Genomic DNA, 14,999 nt, shown 5'->3' on the forward strand with positions numbered 1-14,999 from the left:
CGGCACATGCAGACACAGACTCAGGATGGATCATAGCCAATACCTGTACAACAAAAAGGTTAACAAAAGAAAAGCAGAGTAAATTCATTGATTTCTTCTTATTTACATTAAAAATGCATTAGTGTATAAGGGTGCTCTATAAAATATGAAACTCAAAGAAAGGACCGGGTGATTGAAGTTCAATGCTGCCTTTGTAATGGGGTAAGAAACACAGAAGGGCTGTGTAGAAAACATTAGAGAGATAGTAAATACTAAATGAAACTTCAGAGATGCATTTCCTTGCACTTTTGGAAAGTTGAAGACCTTGGTTCTCTGTTTGAGCCTTGGAACACGCAATCTGTTGCCTCCAGCTCTTCCCCCATCCCACGCATTCCTCCTTTCTATATCCTCCCATGAACTGAAGTGCCCGGGAGAAGGGAGAAAGCCTTCTGCATTGAAGATGCAACTAGGCTCGGGATCAGAAGGAGCCAGATAGAGCTGTCTTGTTAAGGAAAGTTCTCCAGTTGAGCATGTCACATTTTAGAGCCTAATTTTCTGAGCACCACCCTTCAGGTGAACATATCAAAGTGAGAGAAAGCCTCCACTTGGGGAGTTATGAAGTCTCAGTTTTGTGTTGAGCCTTCAAGCATTGATGTAGGTTTTGGAGGAGGTGACACCATGTTCATGACTACAGAGTTCTCTCTCATCCATCCCGCTCCCAGCTGACCCAGTTCACTCACTCCCCCATGGTTTCCGAACCATAGTTTGAAGGCTTAGATGCCAAAACTTATAAACAATTTGAGAATTTCCAAACCGACAGAAGATGTATAGGCATGGAGACTCAAATTCTGGTAAATGTGGCTTCTGAGGACATATAGAAGAGAGAATTCACCTGAGGGAATTTGTCTCATTGAGATTTTCAAGAGGTACCAGCAGCTGACTCTTCAGTGATTCATTTCTATTACCTACACATTAAATTAATATCACCAAAATGGGATGTTTTGAGACAGTAATGAACCACTTTTATAGCCTAGCCTGGGAGCGTCATGCCTAAAAGCTCAGGTGATATAAGTTTGGATCTCAATAGGCATAAAATCCAGTCTAAAGCTGAGTTCTTGAGGTACCACAAGTGTGGAGTGTGGGAGGACAAGTAATTGGAGCCTCAACAAGAAATTGCAGGCACAAGTGGGCAGAACTGTCCCTTTGCCCTTGAGCTGCTGTGGGAGAGTGTAGCTTTCCTGCACCAGACTTGCCTCAGGCTTGCCCCTCATCATCCCCCTACCCTGACTCCTACCTCTGTCTCTTCCACAATTTGCTATAGAGTCAGAATTGCAATGTTAAAGATTCATGAGCAAGACACAGTGGTGCATGGCTGCAGTCTCCACATACAGACAGTAAGGGAAGAAGGATTATTGTAAATTTGAGGCCAGCCTAGGCTAAAACGGAAGCAAAGAGGCAATTAAGGGCCATATAAGGAAGTATCAGGCCAGCTAGGGTTATATAGCACAATCCTGTCTGGACTATTTTTTTTTTCATTCTCTGCTATATCTAGGCGTTCAGTTTTCAATTTCCTTTTAGAATGAGCAAGAATCCAAATCATCATCAGTTGAGTAGGCCAGTGTTTGCCCCTCCAACATTCTGCAGAGAGACCTTTGTTCTGATGGTTCTAAAGGCAGAATCCTGGAAATTAACCTCTAGAACACTGTTAGTTACGGAAGAATAGAGCCAATGCATGGGTTAACAAGTCACAAGAGTCGGGAAAGGAGCAGCCCAAGGAATCCAGCTGGGAGATAATTCTTGAAGATCAGCTTTCAAATACTTTGCAGTTTTGTGATCAAATCATTTCTTCTACTCAATTTGCTACTTTAAGATTTTAAAGGGAGATTTTTAAAAATACATTCTCTCAGCTTTTTATGTTCTTTGAAATTTAAAGACAACATATCCTATGATGTGAATATCATCTTACTTGGTTAATGACACTCCATAAGCTTTGAAGGCCATTGTGTCTCCCTCTAAGTCCTGTGGTCTTAGACTGGTCTGCTGCACTCAGTCCCAGCAAACCAGACCACACCAGAAGAAAGCTATTCCTCCCAGCTGCCAGGTAGTCAAACGGAACTAAAACTAGAGAAGTTCCTGAAAAGGCAGGCAGGTTATGACACCCAGTCGAAAGGGGACCCACTTCCCAGTGAAGCCACTCATTTGTCACTGAGAGGGAGATAAGCCTGAAACCTCAAAGCTGCCCTTTGGGTTCTGTTCTTCCTTGTCTTTGTGTTTTCCTTTCTGCAAAGCCGATTTCGTCCACTCAACTCATCAGGCAATATGTACCTGACCCTGATGAACTGATCACAATTTAAACCCAATTAAATCTGCAACTAAATGCAATGCAATTTTTTTCTTTTTCTTTTTCTTTTACTTTTGATATAATGAAGGAAAAGTCTTAGATTTATGTTTGGCACCCTCTTACATACTTTTGTTGTTGTTTCAGTGGTGGTTGTGGGGTGTGTGTGTGTGTGTGTGTGTGTATGTGTGTTTCCATGTGTGTGGCAAGTGCTTTATCCACTGAACCATTCTCCACCCCGCTGTGTTATGTCTTATGCCAACTGTGAGAAGATTTGCTAAAATAGGCTGTACCAAGACATGCCCAAAGGGAGGAGTATGTTGTGTGGCACCTCTGACACTTTGCCTTTCCATGGTTCTATCCTGGGTTACCTCTCTGGTCTTGTTTTTGGCCTTCTCAGTACTCTTGCTGCATTAAAAGTGTCCCCAAACCACTGCCACCAGGGAGTAGGGGAGCAGCTGGCCCAGGCAGAAGTCCAGCTGCTCTCAGTGACTAACTCTGGCCCTGCCCACCTTCTAGCATACTAAAAAGTCAAGAAGAGATCCCTCTCTTCTTCCCCGACCCTACTGATATCCTAGAGATGCCCTTATGGTACGGTACCCAGGCAGAAACAGAATGTTAGCATCTCCCTGGAAGTTATCTTTGTACCATACACTCCATGAAGGTAAAGACCCTGGGACAAGAAGAGTGGGTAGAGGAGGCTTGTCCTCTTTGTAAACTTGGATCCCTCCAAGGAGGTTCACTGCTGGAAAATTCATTGCCTCGATGGTACTTTCACAAAACCATGTCTGGCTTAACAGAAGAAAAACTTGGACAGAATATGCCTGTCATTCATGCTCCTAGAAGATTTGCAAGACTTTTTATGGTACAAGCATAGCTCTGATTGTTCACCCTACCAGTGTAGACAGAACCCTTGTTAGGGCACTGCCTAGGGTGTGTGTCACTTTGCAGACAAGCATGGCAGACTCAAAGAGCAGAGGTGATTCTCCCATCTTAGCAGCAAAGGGGTAATAATGACATGTGTTCCTTGCAACAGCTACAAAACCACCCCAGCAACATAATGCCTCTGCCCCGCCCTGAGGGATAAAATACTTTTTCCTCAGTATAAACGATACCTGGGAAACATTAACCTAAATTGACCACAAGTTAAGTTACCATGTAAATCAAGCTCTCCAGAGACATGTTGAAGTCCTAACCCCCAGATGATAAACTATGATCCCATGTTTGGTTTGGCTTTGGTGGGAGGGTAGATACCTCACTTTGTTTTTGTTTTACTGTTGTTGTGTTTACTTTGTTTTTGAGACAAGGTCTCACTATGTAGTTCTCGCTGGTCTGGAACTCACTAAGTAGACCCAGTAGACCAGGCTGGTGTCCACCCAACAGAGACCCACTTTCTTCTGCCTCCCTAGGGCTGCGATTAAAGGCATGTTCCACTATTGGAGTAGTTGGGACCATTTGCAAAGAGCTCTGGCCTTGGGAGAGGATGCCACAGGAAGCAGTAGGTATATGTACAGGAAGATGTGTCACACAGAAGTAGAGATAGTGATGGACACATCTCCTGTGCAAGGGATGCCACAGAACACCAAGGGCAACTAAGAGCTAGAAGGCAGCTCTCTTGTAGCTCCTCAGCAAGAACACTTCTTGACTGATCGCAGATTTCTAGGCTGTGGACCTGGAAACGGTGAACGGACACCTTTTAAACCACCCAGTTCTTAGAGATTTGTTACAGTTCTAGAAAGCAAACCAACCAGCTGTGTAACCGGCACCCTGGCTGCGCTGGCAAGAGTGCAGAGGTAAACTGGTGGTGCTGGCCATCAGGTGTGCCACCAGATTCACTATAATGGGCCCCTGCGGCATGTGGTAGAGCAGTATGCTTCCTGTCTGAAGATCCTTGGCATTGCTCCGTGACAGACTTGTAAATAATGTTTTCATGTCTAACAATCCATAGTGCTCATGTTTGTCATCTACGTCCATAACAAATGTGCTTACTCCCTGAGTCTTTATCTCATGGCTTAGCTTTGTGAGACAAAACAATTTCAGGGAGTAAAAATTCAGTAGTTTCTATTTTGTTTCAAGAGAGAAATTTCTAATTGTTCCTGATCTCAAATAACAAAACAAAACTGGTCACATCGCTCTTGGGCTGGATTCACCCACTTCTGATGACTCTTGGCCACTAACAGGGAAAAACCTTAGCTCTCAGCTATAGGAGTAAATGGCTGAAGAGACCTTGAATTGTCTCAAAAGACACTCAGTCTGACATCAATTTGGGGATTAAATGAAGGGGAAAATTGGCTGGCGAGGGTGGCATGGAGTAGGCTGTGTGATCTAAGTGTGATGAGGTCATTCCTGGAGCCAGGATAGAATGGTGAAGGTAAAAGGGATGGAGGGAGCTGTAGATGAGGAAAGAGAGGCTCTACCCACAACTGAGACTAAATTCCGGCTGGGAAAGGGAGCTGTGTAAGGGCAGTTGTTTTGTTTTATCCAAGGAAGGGAGCACGTGTTCACTGATTTAAAAACATCTAGATACTCAGTATTCTTTCAGGTGCTTCCTAAAATTAAACATTATGTAAAACAGGACAATTAAGGGACAGAAAAGTGATTATGTAAAAGAGACAAAGAGGTAGATGCATCCAGGCACCTGCAGAGAAAGTGTAGAGAACACCTGGACGCCAAGGCAAAAACGGGAAATATTCTATTTCAGTTTTCACGGTATACAAAGTCATATGGAGGCAAACTCTTTCCTGGAAATGATTGGGAGAAAAACTTATCCCCTTACTTCATGATGATTCTTTTATGAGGAAATGATTACATATACATAAGTATAAACATCTTGACTGAGTATGCATACACATATGCATATTTATGTATATATACACACATATATGTACATACATACATATAGATAATCTAAAATTTCTTTGAAACTTCCTGGACTGGAATAAGGTTTAATTGAAGGTTTGTGAGTGCGTTCTCCAGTTTTTATAACTGCTACCTTATCCTTAAGAAACAAAAGCTATACAATAAGCCAGATAAAACACATAGGCACTTTTGCACACAATATGTTCTCACCCATCATCGAGCCTTGCAGCCCAAGAAGGAGCTATGGGAGGTAATGAAAGTCAATCAGTTCCACAGTCTTACACAGCAAGAAATTGAGATGATACCTTTAATGCTCTAGGGGTGTAATTACTCTGTGAAAATCCCAGCTAGAGGAGAAGTCTCCTTGCTATTATTAGCTTTCTTTCAGTTTAGGAAGTAAGGTTATGGTGAAAGTCATTCACTGAAAATTACTGGTTTCTCTGTCTTTGTGTTTGAAATGTGAGCTCCCTGGAGCTCCTCTTTGGCTCGGTTTCATTGCAAAGCTGGATGCTGAATGGGCTGGCACATGACCCCTTCTTCTTCTTCTGTGTGTTCCCTCCAAGCAGCAAGGCTGTGCTTTTAAGACTTCAGAAATGCCAGGGCATTTGTTCCAGTGACTCTTTTTGCCTTGAGACATTCTCGTTGGCATTTACTACTGTCGTGACCAATCATGGGTATGCTATGACCTAATTATCTGCTTTATAAAGGTTCCCTAATCGTGTCACTTAATTCCATGAGTTCTCCAGCTTCCCCCCACCTACCCTCAGGAGGGTGTCTCCATGGAACCTGTGACAACTGTAGTTGAACAATGAGCAGAATGTCTTCCCTGTACACCCAAGAAATATTAAACAAAATTAGGGAATTTTTACATAAACTAAATAAAAGGAGACTTGAGGCAAGAGCCCACAGAAGTCTATATCTCTATTTATTAAGGGATGCAATGGGAATACAAACTCACTAATACAAAGTAGGTAGACATGCTGCTGATCCATTGCTGATCCAGCTTCTGTTCTCCTCAAGGCTGATGGGGACCAACAGCAAGCCGGTCTCCACTGCCTGACCTGGTCTCAACCACCCAAGAGAGCGAAAGATGACACTCTCTCAGCTCTTAAAGGGTCATGTAATCAGACAAAGCCACGCTCCAGGGCTTGTACTCCAAAGCCATTGGCTGAACAGAAGGGATTCCCACAGCAGAGACTGATCTCCCCACCCAACACACAGATTTTATGGACTAGAAATACAATGAGCATCTACATTAGCTAAATGACCAACTAAACATCATAACATCCAGTGGATAATGTTAACATCTGTTGGCTACCTCTGTAAGCCAGGCATTGAAGACACTTTTTATGAACAGTATCTATCACATCCTGAGCATTTCTGCTAAGCAACCACTGCTCTGTTGATATACCAGTGCCTAGGAAGAGATGTTCTAAGGTTAAGTGACACTCAAGTCATGAATCGTATCAAATAGTACTATACATTTATAGTACTAAAGCAAGAATGTGAGCTCCATCTATATAATTTCTAAGCCACTCTCTTCCTTTTCTTTCTACTCCACTATAAACATTGGCAGCAGTAGGCTAAATCCAAAGTAACGCACTCCTGTAATAGATACATAATAGCCAGGAACTTAATGTCATTTGCTCTGGTTACTTTCAAGTTAACTAGAGACTAATCATTCTTGAGTCACTTGTTCTTTATTGTATAAGTGGAATGAGATGCATCATCCCTCAACCCAGTTAGTGCTCTCCAAAGTCTCCTCTCTAAGCTATGAAACACACTTCTTCTCTTTCTTTCTTTCCTTGAGCATGGCAGCATCTGGGCCTGTCCCATCAGCTGTCCTTCTGTTCTCCCTGATCTTTGTAAAGCAATGTAGGGGAAGCTCACCAGTCCATAGAACGCCGAGCAATGGAAAACACTGGCTCTTTATATTCCTTGAAATGGGCTCTCTTTATACTTAAGAAAACGAAATTTCTCAGTGATCAGATTAGTAGTCAGTGATTAACAATAGTCAAACTCCCCAAAGCCTCCAGCACCAAGCCCTAGAACAGTCAGAAACTCACCTTCCTGCCACAGTCATCCCATCCCTCTGCTCTTGTGAGAACTCCCATTTTGTTGTGACAAACTCTTCTGGCTTTTTCCCTATTCTTTCTCCTCTTTTCTTTCCTTTTCTCTGTTTCTTTTTAAAAGGAGCCTCGGGTTTGTGTAAATCCTAGACCTGGGTTGATGATATAATTCATGATATACTGTTATCCACATGGTGGTACTTTCTTACTTGTGCAAATGTAACCCTTCACAATTTCTAAAGTCCTGCTCTGATTCTCTCCTCCTCGGACACCTCTCCACTGTTCTGTGTGGGTGCTCCTTGCATTGGCTTGTCATAATTCATTCCACCAGTCTCCCTTCCCTTCTCATAAATTCCTCTTTCTATACACACAGACATATATATGTCATACAGATACCATATATATGAAGGTAGATACATTACATATGTATAAATATACACACACATATAAAATTATAGATTCCACATCTGACAGAAAATATGATATTTATATTACTGAGTCTGGTTTTATTTTTCTTAAGCAGAGATCTCCATTTTCATACATTTTTCTGAAAAATGACAATTCTTTTTTGTTTGTTTTTATAGACACTGTTTCTTGGTGTACCCCTGGCTGTCCTGGAACTTGCTCTGTAGATCAGGCTGGCCTCAAACTCAGAGATCCACCTGCCTCTGCCTCCTTTTTGCTGGATTAAAGGTGTGTGCCACCACTGCCCAGCTATAATTTTATTATTTTTGTTTGTTTGTTTTGAGATATAATTTTATTCTTTATGGCTGCAGAAAACTCCATGTTTTATATACGCCACTTCTTCCTTATCAATGAACCTATTCATAGCCATCTAGGTTGATTCTGTTACTCGGCTGTTGAAGTCGATCCAGTGAACACAGACATGAGGTATCTCTGTTGTACAATGTCCCAGTTTGCATTTTGTTGCTATGATAGAACACCAACCAAATCCACCTTGGGGAAGAATGGGCTGATTGCACCTCACATGTTACAGTCCTTCACTGAGAGAAGCCAAGACAAGAACTCAAGGCAGGAAGCTGGAGACAGGAACTGAGGCAGAGGCCATAGAGGCATAGTGCTTGCTTGCTTGCTGCTGGGCTCACATTTAGTTACCTTTCTTATATAGCCCAGGCTTACCTGCCCAGGGTTGACATTTCCTACAATGGACTGGGCCTTACTACATCAATTATCAATGGAGAAAGTGCCTCATAGACATGCCAAGAGGCCCAACCGATGGAGACAGTTTTTCAATTGAGGTAACCTCTTGCCAAGTGTGTCAAGTTGACAAATGAAGCTAACTATGAGATTTCACTCCTTGTCAAATTTGACACACAAACTCATCACTTTAAGTCATAACATTTCCTTTTCTACTTGTCCCCAAGATCTCATGTAAATATCATAATATAAAATATAGTAAAACTGTGAAAGTCCCATGATCTTTATAATTTTTAGAATGTATTTTAAAACTTAGACTTTAAATTATAATAAAATTGCCTCACTTTCCCTTTTCTTTTACTTTGATTAGTATTGAGATAGTTGATAGATAAATAGATGCACTATATATACATACATATATATATGTGTATGTTGAGTCTGTTTTCGTTGTCTGTGTATATGTGAATTCATGACTGATAACCATTAGGGGGCTCACCCCTGAAAAAGGCTGATTTGGCCTCTCCTGGCAGTCATTATTTACCTATAGTTCTTTATCTAGTGATAGGATCCTATGAAAATTTTCCCATCCACATTAGCATGTCTATTGATGTTGCTATTATTCAAGTCTTGTTTATGCAGCCATTTTTAGGAAGTTTCGAAGCAGACTTCCTAGTATTCTGGCTCTTATAATCTTTCTACCCCCGTCTTCGGTAATGTTACCTGAGCCATAGATACAGGAGCTGTGATGTCCATGCACCCATAAGGGCTGAGCTCCCCATGACCTGTTGATCTGTATTGTCTCCAGTAGTGGTTTTCAGTGATAACCTCCATCTGCCATAAAGAGAAGCTTTTCTGATGAAGGGTGATAGTTATACTTATCTTGTTTCTATGATTTTTCCATGTTATATACCCACATCTGAAAATCTGGAGCTAGGAACTGCAAATGAGAGGTAACCTGTGGCACTTGTCTTTCTGAGTCTGGGTTACCTCATGCAATGTAATATTTCCTAGGAACATCCATTTACCTGTAAATGTTCTGATTTATTTTTTATAGCTAAATAGTATTCCATAGTGTGTATCACATTCTCATTATCTATTGTATAGAGCAGCAATGAACAGGGTAAGCACATATCTGTAGAGCAGAATGTCAAGACTTTGGGGCATAAGCCAAGGAGTGCTGTAGCTGAGTCATATGGTAGATTTATTTTTAGCTTTTGGGGGATTCTCCACACTGATTTTGAGTGGTTGTACCAATGTACATTCTCACCACAGTGTATTAGGGTTCTTCTTTCTCCACAACTTTGCCAGTATTTGTTGTCAGTTGTTTTATTTATCTTAGTGGCTCTGTAAAAATCAAAGTTCTATTTAAAAACTCAAAGGCTTTCAACTGCGGGCTCCTGTGAAATAAAAAAGTAAGTCACATATTAGTTTTATTCCCAAAGGGGAGAACCAGTGTACAGTGGCAATAAGATAAAAACTAAATCCAAAAGTGTAACCATCTCAGTGTCTGACATCTGGAGCTTACTCATGATCTTCTTGGCTCCAACAGGCTTGGGTTGCCCCTTCCCTCCAGTTCTTCCACCTGCAGTACATGCATCTTGTCCCACAGGATCCAGCCAGGCCACTCCTCATTTGTCACTGTCTTTGGTGAGCACCCCCACAGTATTGTCATCTCCAATGTGCTAAGGTCTCCATTACAATTGAGGCTGCATCTTTACCAATGACCTCTTCTGGACTTTTCAGGGATTTTGACGTTGCCACGTGATGCCAATCTCAGTTTCTATCCATGACCCCTTCTATCCTGGGACTTCCACTACATGGGCTGCACTTCACCAATGGCCTTTCAGGGCTTCTATTCAGGGAAACTTCAACCCTACCACTCAGTGCCAAGTCTCAGTCACTCTCCATGACCACTTACGCCTTCAAAACAAGCACCATGTAGAAGACTTTTACACACTCTTGGCCAACTTCTTCTTCCAGTGTGATTTTTCACACCTCCGCTCCACACCACAGCTTCTTAATCGGACTCTGAGAAAATACTTCCCAGAAGATACTGCTTCAAAATGATGCTGTTCTCTTATTAGTCACAGCTGATTTTTCAGTCCCAGCTAGCCAGTATCCATTGTTCCAGTAAAGCAAAGAAGCTTTCACTTCCACAAATTCTTGATTCCAGCTATACCACATGAACAGCCTCTGATAGTCTTGAAGTGACTCTCAAACTTCCCTCTGAAACTTCACGAGCCAGACTTCTGTTGTCCTTATCTTTCTCAGTAGCCTTACCTTCCAAGCTACCAAAGAATAGTGAGTTAAGCTTTGAACACTCAATGGTTTCTCCAGCCCAAAGTTCCAAGCAGTTCCATAATCTACCCCTCACACACAAAATAACATGTCAGTCCTTCACAGCAATACCTTCTCTGGGTACCAATTTCTCCCCCAATTTGCCTTTTGTTGCTATGATAAAATACTGGCCAACACCCAATTGCAAAGGGGGAAGGGCTTATATAAGCTTATAGGTTACAGTCTGTCATCAAAGGAAGCCAAAACAGGAACTGAATCAGAGACCATGGAGGACCATTGATGATTGTCTTGCTTTCAGTATTACATTTCTTATACAGCCCCACCCTACTTGCCCATGGATGCCCGTGGGTTGGACACTCCTATATCAATTAGAAGTGGAGACATGTCAGAGGCATGTCAACTGGCCCATACAATTTCTTAATTGAGGTTCCCTCTTTCAAATGCCAAGTTAACTACGACATATGCTTAGATCCACCTAGGTTTGCAACCAGGAGTTATAGGTTTTATTTTCAGGGTTTCGAAAAACCTCCATGTTCCACGTTGATTTCCACAGTGATTGCATGAGTTTGTGTCCCCCTTCCTCTACTCTGCCCTAGAGGCTTCCATTTGACAATACTGCATCATCCCTCACCTTAGATTTTCTTTAGACAGAATGCTGGGAGAATATTCACGCACAAATGTCAATGCCAAAAATTCCATGCAGGAACACAGGAAACCTCTTCAAGAGCACCAGCAGTGAACGAAACCAGTAGGAAATAAATAAGCAAGTTGTCAGTCTTGGAATATTAAGAGAAAGGATGTACCATACCACTGCTGGGGACTCCAGCATTGCCTGAGATACAAAGGGAAGGAGCTTTTATGATTTCTGTCTTAACTGTCACTCCTGGCCCTAATCATGACTCACTGCTTAATCTATTATGGCTGCACAAAGATCCTTTTTATTTTTTTCACTACTCTTGTTGATGAAATCCTCAATCCTGGGTTATGGCAGCCATACTCCTGCCCTGCTCCCATAGGAGAGGTCCTAATGGGCACTTCCAGCAAAGGTCAGAGCATCGTGATGATTGAGGCTCTTGATAAATCGTGTTTAGGACCACAGAGGGGCTTTCAAAACTGTCTAGCAATCTTCTCGTGGTCTATAGATAGTTCCTAGCTACAAGTATAACTCTTTTCTTCTTCACTTATGTTACAATCTCCAAGTATATAGCTTCCTTTAAACACATCTTATCACTCTTATTTGACAGAGGATACCAGAAAGAATAACATCCCTCTGTATCCCCCTTCCTTTGACTTATGATATCTCATCCATCTTTACCACCCACATATAATGCTGTTTTCTTCTCATAAATTCTTTCATCTTTGCTGCTGATCAGATCTAGTGACCTTTGATTATAAAAAAAAAATGTTTTTTAGACTCTTTTCTCCTTTACTTTTGAAATGAACATAGATAGCATGCTACCATGAATGGAACATATGTTCTGAAGTTCACATGTTAGAAATCTAATGTACTATAATTGAGAGGTGAGACGTTTAAGATTCAGAATGTCGTAATTATTTTGAAAATGAGTTGCTGACAAAGGTTGAGTTTGTTTCCCTCATTCCTTCTCCCTCTGTTTTCTCAATCATCTTTTCTTTGTGTTTTGTTTTTTCAAGACAGGATTTCTCTGTGTAGCTCTGACTGTCTCGGAACTCACTCTATAGACCAGGCTGACCTCAATCGAATTCACAGAGATCCACCTGCCTCTGCCTCCCCAGTGCTGGGATTAAAGACAGTCATGTGGCAGCATCACTCTGGCTCAATTGTCTTTTCTTATCTTCTGTTTTTAAGATTTATTTTTATTTACATCTATCTGTGTGTGTCTGTGTGCAGGTGTGTGCACTTGAGTGCAGGTGCCCAAGAAGGCCAAAATAATGTGTCAATTTCCCTGAAGCTGGAGTTGATATGTGTTTGTGAGCCTCCTGACATGGGTGGGCCCTGTGAACTGGACTCAGGTCCTCTGGAAGAGTAGCAAGTGCTCTTAACTGCTGAGACACCTCTCCAGCCCTCTTATCACCCTTTATACAATGGCATGACAAGGAGGTCTCATCCCATATGACATGAACAACTTTAGTGGGGGCTTCTTAATCTCTGCAATAGTAAGAAATGCATTTCTGGAGTTTTCTCTTAGATTTTTGAGAATTTCACAAAATATGCCTTGATCATTTTTCCTCCCAATCTCCTCCAGAATCCATACCCATTTGCTACCCACCCAGTTCTGTGTCCTGAATTTTTTTAAACAATTAAGTCCGATTTGTGCTGCCCATATACTTTTAGATGTGTGACCTTCCACTGGAATGAGGTTGACCTCACAGGGGCTATACTCTTAAAGAAAACTGACTCTTCGTCTCCCAGCATCTATCAATAGCCAGCATCTCCTCACTGAGGCATGGTACTCTAACCTCTACTCTCCATGCTGTGATTTTGACTAGCGTGAGCATGCACAGATCTGGAGTATCCTGTCGCAAACATTGTGAATTCATATGTACAACCACAAAAACCTAAGAACGGTTTTCTTGTAGCTGTCCACCACCTCTGGCTCTTACAATCTTTCAGCCCCCTCTTTTGAAATGCTCTCTAAGCTGTTGGATGAGGGGGGTATGGTATAGACGTCCCATTTAAGGAATTTCTGTTCTTTATAAATTACCCAGTTCAATAATGTAGTACCACGAAACAGACTAAGATATTGGTCTTGATACATAATTATTTCTTAATCTAATGCTGTAATTATAAAATAATAGAGAAATTAATGTGTATTTAAACATGCAAATCCTTAGGCATGGCTATATTAGAATGCAAATCAGTATGTAAATACTTTCAGGTGATGTTGAATCACTAGGTACTGTGAATATGTAGACTAGTACAGATGCTCAATCCTGCAACTCAGACATCAGGGCAAACATCACAAAACATATTGCAGTCTTTCTGATAAGTCTTTGCACCCTGAAGGCCTTTCCAATAATGCAGCAATCCAAATAAGCCAAATCAGATCAAATTGGAAAAGCCTAGGTTTAATGGTTAAAGCATTCCCGGATAATTCCCCGGCCTCTCAGAGAAGAAACCAGGACAAGAGACCAGAAGAACCATGTGTCTGTTTTCTGGGATGCAGCTTATATACCCTGTGGGAGTGGTCTTGAGCCTCTCTGTGGGAGGAGCTGTGTTTGGTGGGCTTTGAAGGGGTGGGTTTGGGGAAAGAGATGGGAGAGGGGAGTTGAAATGGATCTTCCACCAGAACTTTGCAGACTCTTTGGGTATAAGGGTGCCAGGGTGCCAGAGGTTGAGTTGGAGCTCCCACACAAACATTCCAGACTCTTTGGGTATAGGGATGCCACGGTGCCATGGGTTGAGGTGGAGCTTCCACCCAAACATTCCAGACTCTTTGGGTATAGGGGCACTTGTTCAAGTCTAACTACCTCCTGTGGGCATGGGGTGACGTGGAGAAGAGGAGTCAGGAGTTGGTGGGTTCACATTTCAGCAGGAGGTGTGAGGGGAGGAGCATCTGGTTAATTGTCATCCTGGAGACCTCAGGCATCTGTTTCTTGAGGAAGCAAAGACAGCAAGTTTCTAGAAAAAAAATAGATCATTAACATCTGCCCCAGTTGTACTGTAAAGACAAATGTACAGAGCAGAAGAGCAGATAGGCCCTTCTCTTTAGTGGGACATCTCAGAAAACCGGAGGGTGGAGGGTCCCAGCTGCTGGAAAGACCATTTATCCTGAATAGGTGCCTGCTTGAGACTGGAGAGATGGTAGCAGCATAGATGTCCCAGGAGCTTGGCAGCTGAGGGGTGGTGAGAATCACAGTATGAACAGAGAAGGGACCTCAGAAGAGAGAGGTAGGGGAGGTAGCTGGCCAGTGGGGGAGTTTAGGCTGGGAGGTGGTGATTGAGGAGGAAGGGTCTTCAGTAAAGGAGCTCAAAAGGGCTCAAACCTGTAAGAGAACGTGGGGTGGCCTGGAGGCAAGTAAGGGTAATGGGGAGAAGGGAGGGCCAAGATAACCTGACTTCAATGGAGAGCTTGATGAGCTGTTGTTTGAGTCTATTGGCCTTCTCAACCTTTCCTAAGGACAAAGGTGTCAACCATAGTTAGGAGGTAACAGAGTTCTTTAGGTGTGGGCATGTGAGTGAAGTCCACTTGCCAATCCTCGCCTGCTTGGTGTCCTCAAAGCTGGTGCAGAGGATGACAGATCTGGAAGGCCCCTGTGAACAGACCTGTGAGATACTCAGGAGAGTGTGGGGGCCAATGTGAGTGTGGACCCAAAAA

Source organism: Peromyscus eremicus, chromosome 11 (genome assembly GCF_949786415.1).
Source record: "Peromyscus eremicus chromosome 11, PerEre_H2_v1, whole genome shotgun sequence".
Taxonomy (NCBI): Eukaryota; Metazoa; Chordata; class Mammalia; order Rodentia; family Cricetidae; genus Peromyscus; species Peromyscus eremicus.